The sequence below is a fragment of the Hordeum vulgare genome, chromosome 5H (genome assembly GCF_904849725.1).
Source record: "Hordeum vulgare subsp. vulgare chromosome 5H, MorexV3_pseudomolecules_assembly, whole genome shotgun sequence".
Lineage (NCBI taxonomy): Eukaryota > Viridiplantae > Streptophyta > Magnoliopsida > Poales > Poaceae > Hordeum > Hordeum vulgare.
In genome coordinates this window covers 412,313,527-412,333,484 of record NC_058522.1, presented here as the reverse complement: position 1 = coordinate 412,333,484, position 19,958 = coordinate 412,313,527, and positions in this window count along the sequence as shown.

Below are 19,958 nucleotides of genomic sequence, written 5' to 3'. Positions count from 1 at the left end.
TCTCGCCGCCGACGTGCCGCCGACTGAGGCGCTGCCGCCGACTGAACCGGCGCTGGTGATTGAGGTGCCGATTGGAGCGGACCTCGGGATGCCTCAGGAACTTCCGATGATGCCAGGCTCGTCGAATGTCGAGTTCAACATCCAGCGTCTCCCGGAGGAGCAGGTGGGAGCGGCCAAGGGAGCCATGGTGCAGGCGGAGCTGATGGATGATATCCGAGTAAGTGGGCTAGTAAGTATTTACTTTTCTCTTGTAACCCACTCGGTGTTTTTGGATAGCAGCTGTTGTTTGCAATGGGTTCACTCTGAGTGAACCCAGTGGGTGTAGTCCCCAAGACTTCTGTCGAGTGCTTGCACCGGCAGTTGTCTTTATACATATTGTCTTTGCTTCGGTCAGGTCTGTAAATAACATGACCGAGTGCGCGTAGTTGTGGCACTCGGAGTGCACTTACTGTAGGAGTCCCCGAGAGTAATTTGTACTCAGGTCGGGTAGTATTGGCCTCGTAGGCGTAGGTGGTAACATGCATCTCAATAGGGCGGGCCTGCTTGAGTTGCATGCCAGTGGGGTCACTCTTAGTGAACCCACTGGGTGTAGTCCCCGAGGCCGCTGTCGACTGCTTGCGTCGGCAGGGGTCTGAAGAACTTAGACTTTTGTTGTTGGATTTTCTAATTGTCCCATGGTGTTTGCTGGTAGAAAACTTGTGAAATGGGAACAACCTATGAGACTCTCAGGGCGGAGAAGAATCAGTTAGCTGGTGAGCTTGATGCGGCGCTGCTTGCAATGGATGGCATGAAGGATGCTCTCGCCGGACGAGAGAAGTCATTGGAGCAGGCGTGTGAAGCGAACAAGGTGTTGACTGAAGAAGTTGAAAAGATGGGGAAACAAAGGACTGCTCTGATGGGACAAATGGACATGCTGAACAAACGGTGCAGGGCACAGGAGAAATACGTCAGCGACTGGGCTCGACAGATGATGACGCGTCTGGCTGGTAAGTCCTGCTTTTTCCGAGTGCTTGTGTTATGCGCGTCACACTCGGCGCTTATTGTTTGCTTGTCCTGTTGTCGCAGATTTTTGCTTTGACGCTGAAGCTGAAGCAGCCGATGTTGAGCGGTCGATTCTCGAGAATGTTCCACTCGGCGAGGACGCCAATCGGGATCTGATCCGTGCGCACATCCGCGTGGGCAAAGTTGGTCCTTTCATTGGTCGACTGAGAGAAGTCATCGGCCGAATCGACAAGGAGCTTTGGCCAGAAGATGAGTCGCGGCAGGAGATGGAGAACCTGATGACTCGACTGGAGGAGATTCCGAACCGAGTGCAGTCGTGGAAGAAATCTACAGCTCGTTGTGGTGCAGATGTTGCTCTATCCTTGGTCCGAGTCCATTGCAGGGAGGTGCGCGAGGAGAAGTTGAAGACGTTGAAGGTGACCAACACGAAGAAACTTCAATTCGAAGACTTCATGGAAACCTTCCTTGAAAGTGCTACCCGCATCGCCGACGTTATTGATCTGGACACGTTCGTAGAGCCCTCCAGTCCTGGTGTTAATCCACATGAAGCATAAAAACACTTTTATCCTCGGCATGCCGAGTGTTGATCTGTAATAAACTTTGGCCACTGCTGTTGGCCATCACATTCTTGGTTCGGTGTGGGTAAGCTTGATCCACACCGAGCTACTATCTTTGGTTGAACTTTGAATCGAATCTTTTGCTCTTCTGTTGCAATGTTGACTCGAGTTTTTGTTTGGCGTTTCTTGGTGAAGCCAAAGGCAAACATTCGGAACATGTCAGTTGTTTTGACATCTGCATGAGCCTCATTGAGGGTCCGTGGAATTCCCTAAGTCCATGAGTGTGACGTTAAGTGTACACTCAGACAAGATTAATACTTAGGCAATTCTGGATCGCAGCTAAGTCCCCGAGTGTGACGTTAAGTGCACACTTGGAGAAAGTTAATACTTAGGCGATGCTGGATCGCAGCTAAGCCCCCGGGTGTGACGTGAAGTGCACACTCGGAGAAAGTTAATACTTAGGCGATGCTGGATCGCAGCTAAGCCCCCGAGTGTGACGTGAAGTGCACACTCGGAGAAAGTTAATACTTCGACGATTCTGGATCGCAGCTAAGCCTCCGAGTGTGACGTTAAGTGTACACTCGGAGAAGGTTAATACTTAGGCGATTCTGGATCGCAGCTAAGCCTCCGAGTGTGACGTTAAGTGTACACTCGGAGAAGGTTAATACTTAGGCAATTCTGGATCGCAGCTAAGTCCCCGAGTGTGACGTTAAGTGTACACTCGGAGAAAGTTAATACTTAGGCGATTCTGGATCGCAGCTAAGTCCCCGAGTGTGACGTTAAGTGTACACTCGGAGAAAGTTAATACTTAGGCGATTCTGGATCGCAGCTAAGCCCCCGAGTGTGACGTTAAGTGCATACTCGGAGAAAGTTAATACTTAGGCGATTCTGGATCGCAGCTAAGCCCCCGAGTGTGACGTGAAGTGCACACTCGGAGAAAGTTAATACTTAGGCGATTCTGGATCGCAGCTAAGCCCCCGAGTGTGACGTTAAGTGCACACTCGGAGAAAGTTAATACTTAGGCGATTCTGGATCGCAGCTAAGCCCCCCGAGTGTGACGTGAAGTGCACATTTGGAGAAAGTTAATACTTAGGCCATTCTGGATCGCAGCTAAGCCCCCGAGTGTGAAGTGAAGTGCACATTCGGAGAAAGTTAATACTTAGGCGATGCTGGATCGCAGCTAAGCCCCCGAGTGTGATGTGAAGTGCACACTCGGAGAAAGTTAATACTTAGGCGATTCTGGATCGCAACTAAGCCTCCGAGTGTGACGTTAAGTGTACACTCGGAGAAGGTTAATACTTGGGCGATTCTGGATCGCAGCTAAGCCTCCGATTGTGACGTTAAGTGTACACTTGGAGAAGGTTAATACTTAGGCGATTCAGGATCGCAGCTAAGTCCCCGAGTGTGACGTTAAGTGTACACTCGGAGAAAGTTAATACTTAGGCGATTCTGGATCGCAGCTAAGTCCCCGAGTGTGACGTTAAGTGTACACTCGGAGAAAGTTAATACTTAGGCGATTCTGGATCGCTGCTAAGCCCCCGAGTGTGACGTTAAGTGCACACTCAGAGAAAGTTAATACTTAGGCGATTTTGGATCGCAGCTAAGCCCCCCGAGTGTGACGTGAAGTGCACACTCGGAGAAAGTTAATACTTAGGCGATTCTGGATCGCAGCTAAGCCCCCGAGTGTGACGTTAAGTGCATACTCGGAGAAAGTTAATACTTAGGCGATTCTGGATCGCAGCTAAGCCCCCGAGTGTGACGTGAAGTGCACATTCGGAGAAAGTTAATACTTAGGCGATTCTGGATCGCAGCTAAGCCCCCGAGTGTGACGTGAAGTGCACACTCGGAGAAAGTTAATACTTAGGCGATTCTGGATCACAACTAAGTTTTTTTTTGAGACCGGAGTCTGCGACCGCGGAAGAACTTTGAACCTGCAAAAAACTCAATCTGCTTTATATTATTTCACCAATACTTGTTCTTTACATTGCTTCAGTCGACTGTCACGTGTAGAAGCGCTTCAGGAGATCTCCGTTCCATGCACGCGGTTCGTCTGTCTCCCTCTCGATGTTGTTGAGTCTGTCTGCTCCGTTGCTCAGCACCTTGGAGATGATGAAGGGTCCTTCCCAGGCCGGAGCCAACTTGTGAGGTCTTTGCTGATCCACTCGGAGCACCAGGTTGCCTGCTTGGAACGTGCGACTTCTGACGTGGCGTGCATGAAAACGCCGCAGATTTTGTTGATAAATGGTTGAGCGAGTTAGTGCCATCTCGCGCTCCTCCTCCAGAAGATCCACTCCGTCTTGCCTTGCTTGTTCTGCTTCGGCTTCAGAGAAGAGTTCGACTCGTGGCACATTGTGAAGCAAGTCACTCGGAAGGACCGCTTCTGCTCCATAAACGAGGAAGAACGGTGATCGCCCTGTAGATTTGTTCGGGGTTGTGCGAAGTCCCCAAAGCACTGAAGGTAGCTCGGTAACCCAAGCGCCAGCGACATGTCCTATCTCTCGCAGGAGTCGGGGCTTCAAACCTTGCAAAATAAGTCCGTTTGCCCGCTCTGCTTGTCCATTGGACTGAGGATGCGCTACAGAAGCAAAATCCACTCGGATGCCTTGGCTTGTACAAAAACTTTTGAATCTGTCCGAGTCAAAGTTTGTCCCGTTGTCCGTGATTATGCTGTGAGGTACACCGAATCTGAAGATGATGTCCCTGACAAACTTGACGGTTGTTGAGGCGTCGAGCTTCTTGATGGGCTTCGCTTCGATCCATTTCGTGAACTTGTCGACTGCCACCAACAGATGTGTGTATCCACCTTGGCCTGTCTTGAATGGTCCGACTGTATCTAATCCCCAAACAACAAACGGCCACACAAGAGGGATCGTCTTCAACGCAGACGTCGGCTTGTGGGACTTATTGGAGTAGAACTGGCAGCCCTCACATCGGTCAACCATATCTTTAGCCATCTCGTTAGCCTGCAGCCAAAAGAAACCAGCCCTGAATGCCTTGGCGATGATTGCTCTTGAAGAAGCGTGATGACCGCAGGTCCCCGAGTGAATATCCTCCAGAATCAACTGCCCCTCCTCTGGGGATATGCATCGTTGAAGAACGCCTGAGATACTTTCTTTGTACAATTGGCCATCAATGACAGTGAACGACTTCGACCTGCGGATTATCTGCCTGGCCTGGACTTCGTCTTTTGGTAGTTCCTGCCTCAGGATATATGCAATGATCGACACAGTCCAATCGGGGATGACGGCAAGAATCTCCATGACCAGGTCAACCACAGCAGGTACATCAACTTCAGTCGGATCCGTTGAACTCTTTGGTTGTACCGGCTCCTCTGTGAAAGGATCTTCTTTGACTCAGGGAAGGTGGAGGTGCTCGAGGCAGACGTCACTCGGGACTGGTCTCCGAGTGGATCCGAGTTTTGCCAACTCATCAGCTGCTTGGTTCTTTAGTCTTGGAACATGGTGAAGTTCTAGACCTTCAAACTTCTTCTCAAGCTTCCTCACTGCATTGCAGTATGTAGTCATGGTGGGGTTCCTGACGTCCCACTCTTTCATCACTTGATTGACCACCAAATCCGAATCGCCGTAGACCATCAGGCGACGGACGCCGAGTGAGATGGCCATACGCAACCTGTAGAGGAGAGCTTCATACTCTGACTCGTTGTTGGAGGAATCGAAGTGTATTTGTAGCACGTACTTGAGCTTGTCGCCCCTTTGCGATATGATCACAACGCCAGCGCCGGAGCCATTCAACTTCTTGGACCCATCGAAGAACATTGTCCAATGGGCCGAGTAGATGTGGGTCGGTTGCTGTTGATCTACCCATTATGCTATTAAGTCAGCCAGAGCTTGAGACTTAATAGCTTTCTTGGCCTCGAACTTGATGTCACAGTACAACATCTCCATCGCCCACTTCGCCACTCGGCCTGACGCGTCTCGATTGTGGAGAATTTCCGACAATGGAGCATCAGAAACGACAGACACCAAGTGGTCTTGGAAATAATGGGCCACCTTCTTCACAGTCATGTAAATCCCGTAGATAAGTTTTTGATAGTGGGGGTACCTCTGCTTGGAAGGAGTCAGGACCTCGGAGACGTAGTACACTGGCCGCTGAACTTTGTATGCTTTGCCTTCTTCTTCTCGTTCGACTGTAAGAACAGTACTGACGACTTGATTTGTAGCCGCGATATACAGAAGAAGGGGCTCTTTACTGAGCGGAGCAGTAAGAACCGGCTGGGTGGAAAGTAGGACTTTGAGGTCTTCGAATGTGACTTGGGCTTCATCTGTCCACTCGAAAGTATCTGATTTCTTCATGAGTCGGTACAGAGGAAGTGCTTTTTCGCCGAGTCGACTGATGAACCTGCTCAAAGCCGCTAGGCAACCTGTGAGCCGTTGAACATCGTGTATTCGGACCGGCCTCTCCATTCGGACGATGGTCCCGATCTTTTCGGGGTTGACATCGATCCCTCGTTTGGAAACGAAGAAACCGAGTAACTTTCCGCTGGCGCTGGGAACGCCGAATGAACATTTGGCGGGGTTGAGCTTGATATCGTACCTACGAAGGTTGGCGAATGTTTCTGCCAAGTCAGACAGCAGGTCGGAACCTTTGCATGACTTGACTACGATATCATCCATATACGCCTCCACATTCCGACCGATCTGGTCGAGGAGACATTTTTGGATCATGCGCATAAAGGTAGCTCCTGCATTCTTCAGACTGAATGGCATAGTGATGTAGCAGAAGCACCCGAATGGGGTGATGAAGGCTGTTTTTAACTCATCGGGACCATACAGACGGATCTGATGATAGCCCGAGCAGGCATCAAGAAATGACAGACGCTCGCAACCTGCAGTCGAATCGACAATTTGATCTATGCGGGGGAGCGGAAAATGGTCTTTCGGGCAGACCTTATTGAGATGCTTGAAGTCGATGCACATTCGGAGCGACTTGTCCTTCTTGGGCACCATGACAACATTGGCGAGCCACTCGGAGTGGTGAACCTCGCGAATGAAGTTGGCTGCCAGCAGCTTGGCCACCTCTTCCCCGATTGCCTTCGTCTTGTGCGCGGCGGACCGGCGCATGCGCTCTCGGACAAGCCGAGCAGTGGAATCCACGTGCAGTCGGTGCTCAGCCAACTCCCTGAGTACACCTGGCATGTCGGAGGGTTTCCATGCGAAGATGTCCCAGTTCTCACGGAGGAATTGGGTGAGCTCGGCTTCCTATTTAGGATCGAGGGTGGTGGAGATGTTCGTTGGGGCAGCAGTGGCGTCCGTCGGGTGGATGCTGACTTTCTTCGTCTCTCCCGCCGACTGAAATGCAGACTCTGAAGCTGGCTTCTTCGAGCGCATCAGGTCGGCAGGGTCGACTGTTTTCTTGTACTCGTCCAGCTCGAGGACGGCCATCTGCTGGTCGGCGATTCTTGATCCCTGCTGCAGACACTCTTCAGCTCGCTACCGATTGCCTATGATGGTGATCACACTCTTTGGGCCTGGTATCTTCAGCTTCAGGTATACGTAACATGGACGGGCCATGAAGTGCGCATACGCTGGGCGACCCAGAATTGCGTGATAGGCACTCTGGAAGTCAACCACGTCGAACGTCAGCTTTTCCTTGCGGAAGTTCTTGTCGGAGCCGAAAACGACGTCCAACGCGATCTGGCCGAGTGATTTGGCCTTCCGTTCAGGGACGACTCCATGGAACTGCATGCTGCTCTCGCTGAGTTTGGACATCGGGATGCCCATCCCCTTGAGTGTGTCGGCGTACATGATGTTCAAGCCGCTGCCGCCATCCATGAGGACTTTGCGCAGTCGGACTCCTTCTACCACCGGGTCGACGACCAGAGCCTGTCTCCCCGGGGTGGGTACATGCGCCGGATGATCTGACTGGTCGAAAGTGATTGCAGTCTAAGACCATTTGAGGAACTTGGGGTTGGTAGGGGTGGCCATGTTCACCTCTCTGTTCACCAGCTTCAGTCGGCTCTTACTCTCGACATCAGCAAAGATCATCAGGGTTGCATGGACTTGGGGGAACGGATCCTCCTTATCCTCCTCATCCTGTTCATGGTCCTTCTCACTCGGTTAACCTTCGCTGAACCCCTGGATCAGGAGGTGACATTGTCGAGTGGTATGCTTCGCATATATGGGGTTGCCTTCTTCATCCATCTTCGTATGAATCGGACATGGCTGGTCCAGGATGGGGTTATTGAACTGCTTCTTGGGGGTGAACTGAGCCTTCCCTTTGCCCCTGAACTTGGCATTGGTTACGGCTGCAGCTTCTGCTTGCGGAGCGGTCGGAGCTTTCTGCTTCTGCTTCCGAGTGTTGCCCCCATCGCCATCACCGACTGTTTTGTGCTTGCCGCTTCGGATGCGGTCCTCTTCTTCACCATTTTCATAGTGTGTTGCTATCTCCATCATCTTGCTCATGGAGATGTTGCCTGTTCGGCCGAACTTCAGGTACAGATCCCTGTACCGCACGCCTGCCTTGAAGGCGCAAACTGCTTGATGCTCGGTGACGTTCTCCACCGTGTGATAGAGAGTTGTCCAGCGCTGGATGAAGTCACGCAGGGGCTCATTCTGCTTCTGGACGCAGTGATGGAGCTCCACAAGGCCAGCAGGACACTTGCACGTCCCTTCGAAGGTCCTGATGAACACTCGGGCCAGATCTGCCCAACTGTAGATGCTTGAGGGGGCCAACTGGTTCAGCCACGCTCACGCCGAGCCGTCGAGCATTAGAGGGAGGTGCTTCATGGCGACATGGTCGTCCCCTCCTCCGATCCGGACTGCCACTCGGTAGTCATCCAGCCACGTTTCTGGCTTGGACTCTCCTGTGAACTTGCTAATTCCCGTCGCCAATCGGAAGTTGGGAGGGATGTTAGCCGAACGGATGGCTCGACTGAAACACTCGAGACCAGAAATGGCGGCCCTGCTTCCACTCGGACGGTCGATATCGCGACCATCGCGGTGGGCCCGACCCCTGTCGACCCTCCGCTCGGCGATATGCCCTCTTGCGTCGGGCCTTGGGTCGTAAGTGTCACCGACTGAACGCCGATCATCATGATGTCGGGGCCCGTAGGGCCCACACCGCGGAGGGGTGCGTGAACGGCGGCAATCTTTGTGATCTATGGAACGTCTGCCTCCTCTGTGTCGCTGATGGGAACCTGGGCTGTGAACCGACCGATGCGTATTCGCATGAACAGAACTATTATAGATCCTGTTGTGCGACTAGGAGACCGCCGAATTCTGCTGCTGCACCGTGTGCAATAGGGCTCGGATCTGCTCGATCCCTCTACCAGCCTCTGAATCAGTCGGCTGGAGGGAATCGGCTATCTTGGCAGCTACAGCCAAGTTGAGGAGGGGTGTGCGGAACAGCTCCACGTTGCTCCGCCGAGTGTGCCGACTGGCAGAACGGCGAGGTGGACGACGTGCGCCGGACGCTTAGCCGATCTAGTGCTCGTTCCAGCTAGCTTGACGAGGATCTTCATGGGAATTGGCCATGTGTACTTATGCTGCAGGCCCGCGACCCGTGTACTCGGAAGGAAACTCAGTCGGAACCGAGCCCGAGCGTTGGGACGGCGGGGCAACCACAACTGACTCTAGAACCACCACTTGTGAAGATGCGTTCTGGCGCGCCTGGGCATGTTGCACCCAACGCTGGAGCCGCGGACGGCGGGACCGCTTGATGCGGCGTGTGACGGCAGTGTAGGTCGACACCGGAGCCGACTGCTGGAGAAGAAGAATGCCGCGGGCGCCGGCATAGAAGTGCGTAGCCCCGCGACGGAGAAGCGCCTCGACGTCGAGGGGCGCATCCCGAAGCCACGCCGAATCGTCGACGATGAAGGAGAGAGCGCCGAAGAAGATCTGGTGACCCATGCTCGAATCTCCACCGGACGACATGACGAAAGGAAGTAGTCACAAACTCGCCGGAAGTCGCTTAGACGCCTGCCCCACGGTGGGCACCAAATGTCGTGGGTATAAGCCTGACAGTAGATGTGTAGGGTACGAAAAGGATGGGCAAATCCTTAGCTACGGCGAGGTTGTATGAGTTCAGGCCCCTCTGCGGTGGAGGTAATAGCCCTACGTCTCAGTGCTCAGGGAGCTTGTTGTCGAGTGGAAATATAGAATACAATGAGTTGCTAACCCCTCTACCAGTGGGGGAGGGTGGCTTATATAGAGTAAGCTGCCCTCCACAACGGTTCCGGTACAGGGCTGGAGTAGTGGGGATTGAATGTGTACGTTACAGGTAACGTACGCCCTAAATGCTAATAAATGCACCTGGAAACGTACGACCATTTCCTCCAGGGGGGTTATGATGTACCGAGTGGTATCGAGTCGGTTAGCTTGATATCCTCCGAATGTTAATCTCCGATTGGATGGTCGAGGACCTGTTACCGACTGGATGATGGGGACTCCTTAATTCGGTGAGAACTAACTAAGGGCCTTGTCCTTTGTGAGAGGTAGTCCTTGGGTAGGACCTACATGACAGGCCTATGACCCTACCCTAGGACTATAACCCCATCAACGATCTTGAAGATTATGAAATCTGGACTGAAGACTTTTCATATCTTCAGTGAGGATTTGGGTAAGATTCATTTCATCATTCAACAGATCATCACTTCTATCTAGCAGTTTCTGAAGCTTTTCCAGTGCAGTTTGTTGTTTAGTGGCAATGATTGCAAGTTTACTATAACTGGGATTTTTATAATCATTAGATTTACAGTCACTTGAATCCGAGGAGGAAGCATCATTAGGTACCTTTGAAACTTTTGCCATGAAGCAATAGGTTGGAGCGAAGTCATCAGCATAGTCATCAGTGTGGATGGTGTTATCATTTTCTTCAAGGTTGAAGATTGACTTGCTGACGAATGTGGTTGCAAGTGCAAGGCTAGCCTGTCCGGATTCTGAATCTTCATTAGAACCCTCTTCTTCATCACATTCCTCGGATTCTGCCTCAGAGTCCATTTCCTTGCCAATAAGTGCCCGAGCCTTTCCGAAACTAGTCTTCTTGTGCGATGAGGACTTTCAAGATGAGGATTTTGAAGATTTCTTATTTTTCTTCGAGTCATGAGAACTTCCATCCTTGTATTTCTTCTTCTTTGATTCCTTTCCCCAACGAGGACAATCAACAATGTAGTGACATGATTTCTTGCATTTGTGGCAGGTTCTTTTCCTGTAATCCTCAGATGAAGATTCTGATTTCCTCATATCTCTTCTTGAAGATTTACCAAACTGGCCACATCGTGTAAACTTCTGGAATTTCCTCACGAGCATTGCAAGCTCCTGTCCAAATTCTTCAGGATCACCAATGCTACCATCCGAATCTTCTTCTTCTAATGAGGAAATTGCTTTGGCCTTCAGTGCACGTGGTCTAGAATAGCTTGGTCCATATAGATCTCTCTTTTCTTCTTGTTGGAATTCATGAGTATTGAGTCTTTCGAGTATATCTGCTGGATCAAGCATCTTGTAGTCTGGTCTCTCTTGAATTATCAGAACTAAAGTATCAAATGAAGAATCCAAAGATCTTAGCAGCTTCTTCACAACTTCGTGATCAGTAATGTGTCGAGCTCCCAGTGCTTGCAGTTCATTTGATATGTCAGTCAAACGATCAAAGGTACCTTGGCACCTTTCATTGTCAAGCCTCTTGAAATCATTGAAGAGATTGCGAAGAACATCGACACGAGAATCACACAGGGTTGATACTCCTTGATTAACTTTGGATAGCCTTTCCTAGATAAGTTTTGCTCATCCCAAAGCACTCACTCTACCATACTCGCCCTTGCTCAGATGGCCACAGATGATATTCTTCGCTTGAGAATCAAGTTCCTTGAATTTCTTCACATCAGCGGCACAGACAGTAGCAGTGACGATAGGGACACCATGTTCCACAATATACCAGAGATCGTTGCCAATAGCTTGTAGATGCATCTGGATCTTGGTCTTCCAGAAGGGAAAGTCCTTTCCTTAGAAAGTAGGACATCCTGCAGTAACCTTGATCATGCCTGCAGTCGACATAACTAAAACTCCAGGTGGTTAAACCAAAATCACACAAAACAAGGGAGTACCTTGCTCTGATACCAATTGAAAGTGCGTTATATCGACTAGAGGGGGGGTGAATATGAGATATTTAGAATTTCATCACTAAGGACATTCCTTTTGAGGAAATTCCTCACTGATGACTAACTTGCAACGGAAACAACAAAAGGATCAGGAGTGCAAAGTATCACTACATCAGTTTTTCAGGGTGAAGAATATGGAAAAAAGTTTGCACAGTACGCAGGCACGGAGAAAACAGATGAGGATTAACTCGCGTGAAGAATTTGGGGTTGAGGAATTTCAGAGAAAGTCTTCAGCAAATTCTTCAAACAGTGACAGTAAAAATCATCAACACACAATCAGAGGAATATAAAGAGTTGAAGAAATAGAACCCGTTTCATAGTGAAGACAATGGTTGATGACCCAGTTCCAACTGCTATGACAGTTGTACATCTGGTTTGGAGCGGCTTGGTATTGAAACCAAAAGACACACAGTCCCGGGACACACAGTCCCTACCGTATTCTCCTTGGGCTAAGAACACACAGTCCTCGCCCAACACTCGTGGTAAGTCTTTAGGGTAGACTTTCAAACCCTCACAAACTTGGTCACCTAGCGATCCACAATTGACTGCTGGATTGCTCTAGACCATGACGCCTAACCGTCTGGAGGATGCAAAGTCCTCAAAGGTAAAAGGCTTCACTCCCACACAGGAACAACTTCTTCAGTGATGCTTAATTACTTGGTTTTCGGTTTGTGGTTTGGTGTTTGGGGTATTTCCTCACTGATGAATTACTCTCGAAGACTCTGAGGAATTTGGGTTGCTCTTATGACAAGTGTGAGTTTCCAACGGAGGAGCCAACCAGCTAATGGTTGTAGGGGGCGACTATTTATAGCCTGGGAGCATCCCAACATGATTTGACATTAATGTCCTTAAATAATATGACCGTTGGTGTGGATAAGATCAGTGATGTGGCGCGACTTGCGGTAACGGTCGGGACCCTCAACTGTGAGAGTCCTCATGTCACTCATATTCCTCACTTGAGGCTTTTGGTAGGATTAGGCTTGGGTTGAGCATCATGAGGAAATTAATTCTGACGTGTTACTCTGACCCCCCTTTAATAGTACGGTGTTCCTATGACTCAAAAGTGAAGAAAATAAAACTGACAGAAATAAATCTTCATGCTTCAAAATCTTCAGATTGTTTTTCTTCAGGACACACCGAATTCCTCATTTTCAATTTCATCACAATTCCTTCGCGATTCAATTCTTCAGCTTCAGACCAATTTCTTCAGCCGAAGATATACATTTTTAGGGGTCGATATTCATCGAATATTTCAAACTCTTCAGCGACTTATAGATCCCGTGTACACTTATGAACACATTAGATACTTAACCTATAAGTCTTCAAACCACCAAAATCACTAAGGGGCGCTAGATGCACTTACAATCTCCCCCTTTTTGGTGGTTGAGGACAATTTGGTTAAGTCTTCAACGGGGATAAAAGTATGAAGTGTAAATACTCATTTGAGGAATTTGAAATCAAGATTCAGAGAGACTCCCCCTGAAGATGTGCATATCTTGAGGATTTTGCTTTTCATAGCAAATGCACATTGATGATTTATATCATGGAGATCTCCCCCTGAGTCTTGTAAATCATGCATACATACGACATATATTATGAAGAAATTGAGGATGCATGATGACAAATGGTATTTGACGAATTCCAGCATGCATGCATTAAAATTTTGAGGAATAAGCATGCGAAGCAAAATGTTCAGAAGCATCAGAGTACCATCGGGCTTAAGTTACAACTCATTACATAAAACACTTCGGAAGAGCCAAGAGTTTGTAACTTAAATAAAGTTTATAAGACCCCGAAATATATCCCGCGTTAAGACTAACTCTCAGATTTCTCCCCCTTTGTCATCAAGTGACAAAAAATGGACAAACTAGGGACTAACGCCCGTGAAGACTTTCACTTCTTGGCAGTTGAGGAAGACGCGTGAGGATTCTAGGGAGCCGATTTCCTCCTTGGACCAGTGGTAGTATCTTGTTGGTCTTCATCTGATTCAGCAGTGCGGAATGAAGAAAACGAACTGTCCTCAAGGTCTGGGACTGGAATTGGCCTGAATTTCTTCTTTGGTGGCCACGACCAGTCGAAGTCCTGTGCAAAGTCCAATTCTTCAAGTTCTGCTGGAGTCTTCAAATGAGCCAGTGTGGCCCAGGTGCGATCAAAAACCTCACGAAGATAATGATGGTTTAGCTTCATGGCATTCTGAGTTTCATTGAGGGTTTTCACAATGGCGCCGAACTGACGTTTGACCCACTTGTGATTCCGATCAACCTTTTGGTGAAGACTGAGAAGAAGCTCTTTGGTATTCATCACCCTTGGAGCAAGAGGACTTGGTGGATGGGTTTCAGTGTCATCCCATGAGGAATAAGCATCTGGCTCTCAGAACTGGCCATCAAGGGGCCGACTGCCTTCATCAATAACAGACTTGCCTTTTCCTTCAACAGGCTCAAAAGTCTTCTTGTTGACCCTTAGGGGAGGCATATAACCTTGATGATTGTTGAAATCAGCGTGATAGCTGATGCCTGACCTGCGTCTGATGAATCTCATGATCCATGGAGCGTAAATTTTTAGGTCAAAAGGGGACATAACATTTTCTGCCGGAGTCCTCAATAAGAAATCATGGATGTTGATGGGAATGCCATGGATGATGTTGAAGAGGATATTCTGCATGATGCCTACGACATCTTGTTCATCATCATGACCCTTGATAGGCGCAAGAACACTACAGAGGATTCTGTAAACTGTCATGGGTTCATACTTCAGCTCATGGACCAGGAAGGTTGTTCTTGGTGGTTGCCCCTTGGCCAAAGGCTTCATGAGGACTTCCATCAGCTTGTTTGGCAGCTCCCGTTCATCATACAACTTCACTGCCTGCTCTGAGGGAATTGACACAGGAAGTTCTCGCAGCAGCTCATTGGCAGGAGCCTTGAAGTGTGTGTGCTACGTCATCCAATACATCACCCAAGTGTTGATGTGTGTTGGATCTCCAGAGATGTGCAGAGTTGCATAGAATTGAAGAACAATGTCGTTGTTCCAATCGCAGATATCAGAGCACATGGGGAGGAGTCCTGCTTCATGAAGAACGTTGAGGACTGGAGCAAAGCACGGAATTTCTTCAAGCTCAACATGAGGAATATGCCTGTGCTGGAAAATCTTGTTTCTTCCACACAGCACAGATGCATAGTAGTTGAGCTGTGTCCTGGTCCAAAACTTCAGATGCCTGATGCGAGGCTTGTCATAGGGATTTTCTCCAATGAAGTACATGCGTTCTTCAAAGAAGGATTCCTTTTGAAACTTTGGCCGCTTGGAGAACGGCTAACGCTGCATCTACTGAAGGTTTTGCTTCTTCCCTTGAGGAGAGACAATCATCACAGTTTCTGGATTGATGACTACAAGAACATTCTCTTGATTTGGTGCTGGGGCAGTTTCCTCAGCATGTTCCTCAGGATGAGGAATTTCATCTGCTTGTGCTTCAGGCTAAGGAGCTTGCTCTGGTTGAGGAATGTCATCAACGGGAGCCTCTAGTTGAGGATTTTGCTCAGGAGGAGGAATTGCTTCATCCCAAGCCTCAGGTTGAGGATTTTGCTCAGGATTTTGATTTTCTTCAGGATGAGGGTTTTCGCTTTGTTTTTCCTCAGCTTGAGGGGTTTGCTTGGTGGAGGAGCCAGATTCATCAGGTGGTTCAACTGATCCTTGAGCAGTTTCTTCAGGAGGAATGAAGGTCTGAGGACTGTCATCGATCCGAATTTCCTCATCAGTGTGTACCTCAGACATAGCATTCTTCATTTCCTTATCAGCCAAGTGCTCCTTGTCTTCGCTTTCAAAGGGAGTCATCTCATAAGATGGAGCAACATTTAGAGGTACATGATCCACAGGTGCATTTTCATCAAATGATTTGAGGCGCTTGGCCACAGTTGATTCTTCTGCTGAGGAAGCTTTTCCCTTCTTGGCTTCCTTTTCAGCAGCTCTGGTCTTCTTCATGTCTGATGCAGACGGAGTCATTTTCTTCACCTTTGAAGATTTTGGTGAAGACATTTTATCTTCAGGAGGCGGAGACACATCCGTCCTGGCAGTTTCTTAAGCTGAAGCAGTTTCTTCAGCTAGAGCAGAGTCATCAGCTGGTTTAGAAGCATCAGCTGGAGCAGTTTCATCAGCTGTAGCAGAGTCATCAGCTGGAGTTTCCTTGGTAATTTCCTCAATAGCCGGTTCATCAGCACGACTTTTGTGAGGGATTTCCTCAGCATGAGCAGTTTCATCAGCTGGTTCCTCAATGTGAGGCCGAGGTGTTGTTGCTGGAGGGGCAGCCTTCTTGTTGTAGTCATCAACTACGTCAGTAGAAAATTTGATGAAATTGTTCTTGATACTTCGACGATCAGAGAGCTTAGTGTACTTGTCAGTCAAAGTCTTCAATTATGCCTATGTGGACACAAGTGCATTAGACGTCAGGTTGAGGAGATTCTCTGTGAGGAATTTCTCCTTTTTGAGCTTCGCAACCTTAGCTTGTTTGGTTTGCTGCTCCTTCCACTTGGCCTCGTTGATGAATGTGGACACCATGTGGCTGATGCCTGGGGGAAGCTTCAAATCATCGATAGGAGTGTTGGGGTCCTCATACCATATGTTGATGTAATCAAAGAGGACTTTTGGGTCCATGGCCAGAGGAATGGAGCTGCGTGAAGCTTGTGTTACCCTCTCCTGCTTGTTTCTGATGATGGCGTGGAGAGTCTCATCATCTTATTCATCACTACCTTCTGATGCAGAAGGGACTTTGATGATTTTGCTAGGGCTTGGTCTGGTTCCTCTCCCAGGAGTCACCTTAGTCTTCATGGGAGTCGGTGAAGACTTTGTCTTGGAGCTTGTTGCAGACGGAACAGAGGAGCTGGAGACAGTAGGCAGTTCCTTCACAATCTGCTTCTGTTCAGGCTTTGAAACCTTTGGTGGCGCTGAGGGTTTTGGTGCATATGCTAGTGCAACTTTGTGAGGCATTTTCTCCCGAGGCTTTGAAGCCTTTGGTTTCGGTGGCACAGACTTCATTTGAGGAATGGCCGTACCAGAAGTTTCAGCTACATAGGAGGTGGCGGCAGTTGCAGCAACAACAGATTCTTCATGGAATATCCTCACGGCGGCGTCTGCTTGCCTCTGAAGCTTTGAAAAATGTTTTCACTTTTCTTCAGGATAGTCATCAATTTTCTTGAGACTTGAGGGGTGTGCATCCTGATAATCCTCAAGAGGAGGCCGTTTGCCACGAGGCTTCAGAGCAAATTTCTTCGTGTACTTGGGAGTGACGAATCTGTATTCTTTCCACTCCTTAGCCCACCGGCGTTCTATCTTTTGAAGCCTTATCTTCCTCTTGGGCATAGTCTCTTGCTCATCAGGCGTGCAGTATTCCAAGTATATATCCTCAGGGATATCAATGGCAGTGTTTTGCTCGAGCTTCTTGCCACCTTTTTTCTTCCTTTCATCTTCCATTTTCTTCAGCCGAGGCTTTTGCTGAGGAAATTGAACTCTTGAGGATTCTGATGAAACTTGCAGATTTTCTTCAAGAAACGCTTCAAATGAGTTAAGTTGATGAGAACCTAGAGATTCATCAGCTGACATTTTGTACTTGTGAACAGAGTATAGTTGCGAGGAATTTGGAGAGGTCATATGCGTTCTCAGATTTGATGAAATTAATTTTTTTAAAGATGAGGAATTTGACCAGTGGATGAGGAATTCGTCTAAGCAAACTGTTCTTGGGTTCCAGAGTTGTACAGATTCGAAATTTTTCACAATTGAGGAATCTCGTGAAGATTTTTAGATGCTTAGTGAAATTCATCAATAGTTGAGGAATAAGCAGTGTGTGAGGAAAAGAGACAGATGGATACTTGAGGAAAAATAGATCTCACACATCTAAGGTAAAATAGTAGATCGAAAGAGCTGTAAAAATAGGGTTTTTATTTATATAGCGCGCACGAAGAACAGAGAAGGAAGTAGCAGTAGATGCTCTTCGGTGCGAGTCCACTGCGCCCTAACTCGGCCACAGAGGACATCTACGGCGGCGGTGGACGAATATGACCCGGTTCCGGTGTGATTTTAGTGACGGAGAGGTCAAGGCAGTCAAGGTTTTCCTCGCCGGCGTCGAGACTTCTAGCGGTGGCGCTAGGGCTTTTGAGCATTGCTGTAGCAGGAGGGCGATGGGACGAAGAAGATTTTATCGAAGGGAGATGGGGACATATTTATAGCCAGGTGGTAACTGTTGGTGCGAATGTATCGGACCAAATAGCCCCTGTCTCTACGTCTCCGCAAGACACGTGTAGCCCACGACCTAAGCAGTGGAGATCATGGTTATCCGAACGGGGAAAGTGGGGTTCAGTTACTGTGTAACAACGCAGAAAACATATTTTTGAAGATTTCACGATTTTGTTACAAAATCATCAGCTGACAAGGTCGCGGTGAGGATTTTGAACAAAGTTTCAAGTAGAATGCATATGAAGAATTGAATAGACTGGGTGAGAGTAGCATAGAGGGAAAGTAGGTCCGATCACATTCACTTAGATGAAATATCAAATTGAAGAAATAGCAATAAGTGAATGCTGTTGAGGACTTTGAAATCACAGTCTATCTAGGTAAACGAAAATCATCACGTGTTTTTGATTAACTTGAGGATTTTGTGACAAAGCGTCATGATGATGAATTTCAGTTTTGAAGAAAAACAAGTTTGAAGAACAACTATTTTGAAGAAAATCAACTTTTGAAGAAATTCAGCTTTGAAGAAATTCAACTTGAGGAATTTCAAGTTGGGTGGTGGTGTGACCCACCGTATAAGAATGTTGATTTCAGACGCCGCGTACACTTGTCGTAGGGCCCTGAGAATCAGTTTCTTCGTTGATTTCCTCACACTAAGAGTGATATTCTTCATTGGTTGAAAAAATCAATTCATCATGTGTTGCACATCTAAGTCATCAATTTTGCATAAGTGTTAGGATGTGTGCATGTTTTTACAAAACATTGGAAGATTGTAAGATATTTAGCTCACACCGCAACTTGCAAAACCTTTTCTCATCCAAGGGCTTAGTGAAGATATCTGCGAGTTGATCGTCACTCTTCACATGGTCGATGAGGAGATTGCCCTTGAGGACATGGTCCCGAACAAAATGATGATGAATCTGGATGTGCTTGGTCTTCGAGTGCTGTACTGGGTTGTATGCAATCTTGATTGCACTCTCATTGTCGCAGTAGAGAGGCACCTTCTTCATGTTGATGCCGAAGTCCTTGAGGGTTTGCTTCATCCATAGCAATTGAGCACAACATGAACCAGCAACAATGTACTCAGCTTCGGCAGTGGAGAGTGAAACACAGTTCTTCTTCTTTGAGGAACAGCAGACTAGTGATCTTCGAGGAAATGACATGTGCCACAGGTTGACTTGCGATCCACATGGTCACCAGCATAGTCAGAATCAGAATATCCCACAAGATGAAGATTTGAGCCATTGGGGTACCATAATCCTAGTGTTGGTGTGTGAGCTAAGTATCAAAGAATATGCTTCACAACCTTATGGTGTGATTCCTTCGGTTTTGCTTGAAAACGTGCACACATGCAAACACTAAGCATTATATCTGGCCTAGATGCACATAAATATAGTAAAGAGCCAATCATGGAGCGTTATACCTGGTGATCGAATTCTTTACCATTTTCGTCAGTGCAGAGGTGGCCGTTGGTAGGCATTGGAGTCTTGGCATCTTTGCATTCATGCATGTCGAATTTCCTCAGAACATCCTTGAGGTATTTCTCCTGTGATATGAAGATTCCATTGCGTTGTTGATGAATTTGAAGACCTAAGAAGAATTTCAGCTCCCCCATCATAGACATCTGATATTCTTCACTCATCATGTAAGCAAATTCATGACTGTAACGTTTGTGAGTACATACAAATATTATATCATCGACATATATCTGGCACACAAATAGTTCATTATCATAGGATTTAGTGAAAAGAGTTGGATCGAGTGAACCAGGTTTGAAGCCTTTCTTCATGAGGAATTCCTTCAATGTATCATACCATGCCCGAGGGGCTTGCTTGATACCATAGAGCGCCTTTTTGAGTCTGAAGACTTTGTCTGGATTCTTTGGATCCTCAAAACCTGGGGGCTGAGCAACATATACTTCTTCCTCAAGCTTACTATTGAGGAATGCATTTTTCATATCCATTTGATATAAGATGATGCTATGATGATTAGCATAAGCAAGTCGTGTTCGAATAGCTTCAAGTCTAGCAACAGGTGCAAAAGTTTCATCGAAATCTATTCCTTCAACCTATGTG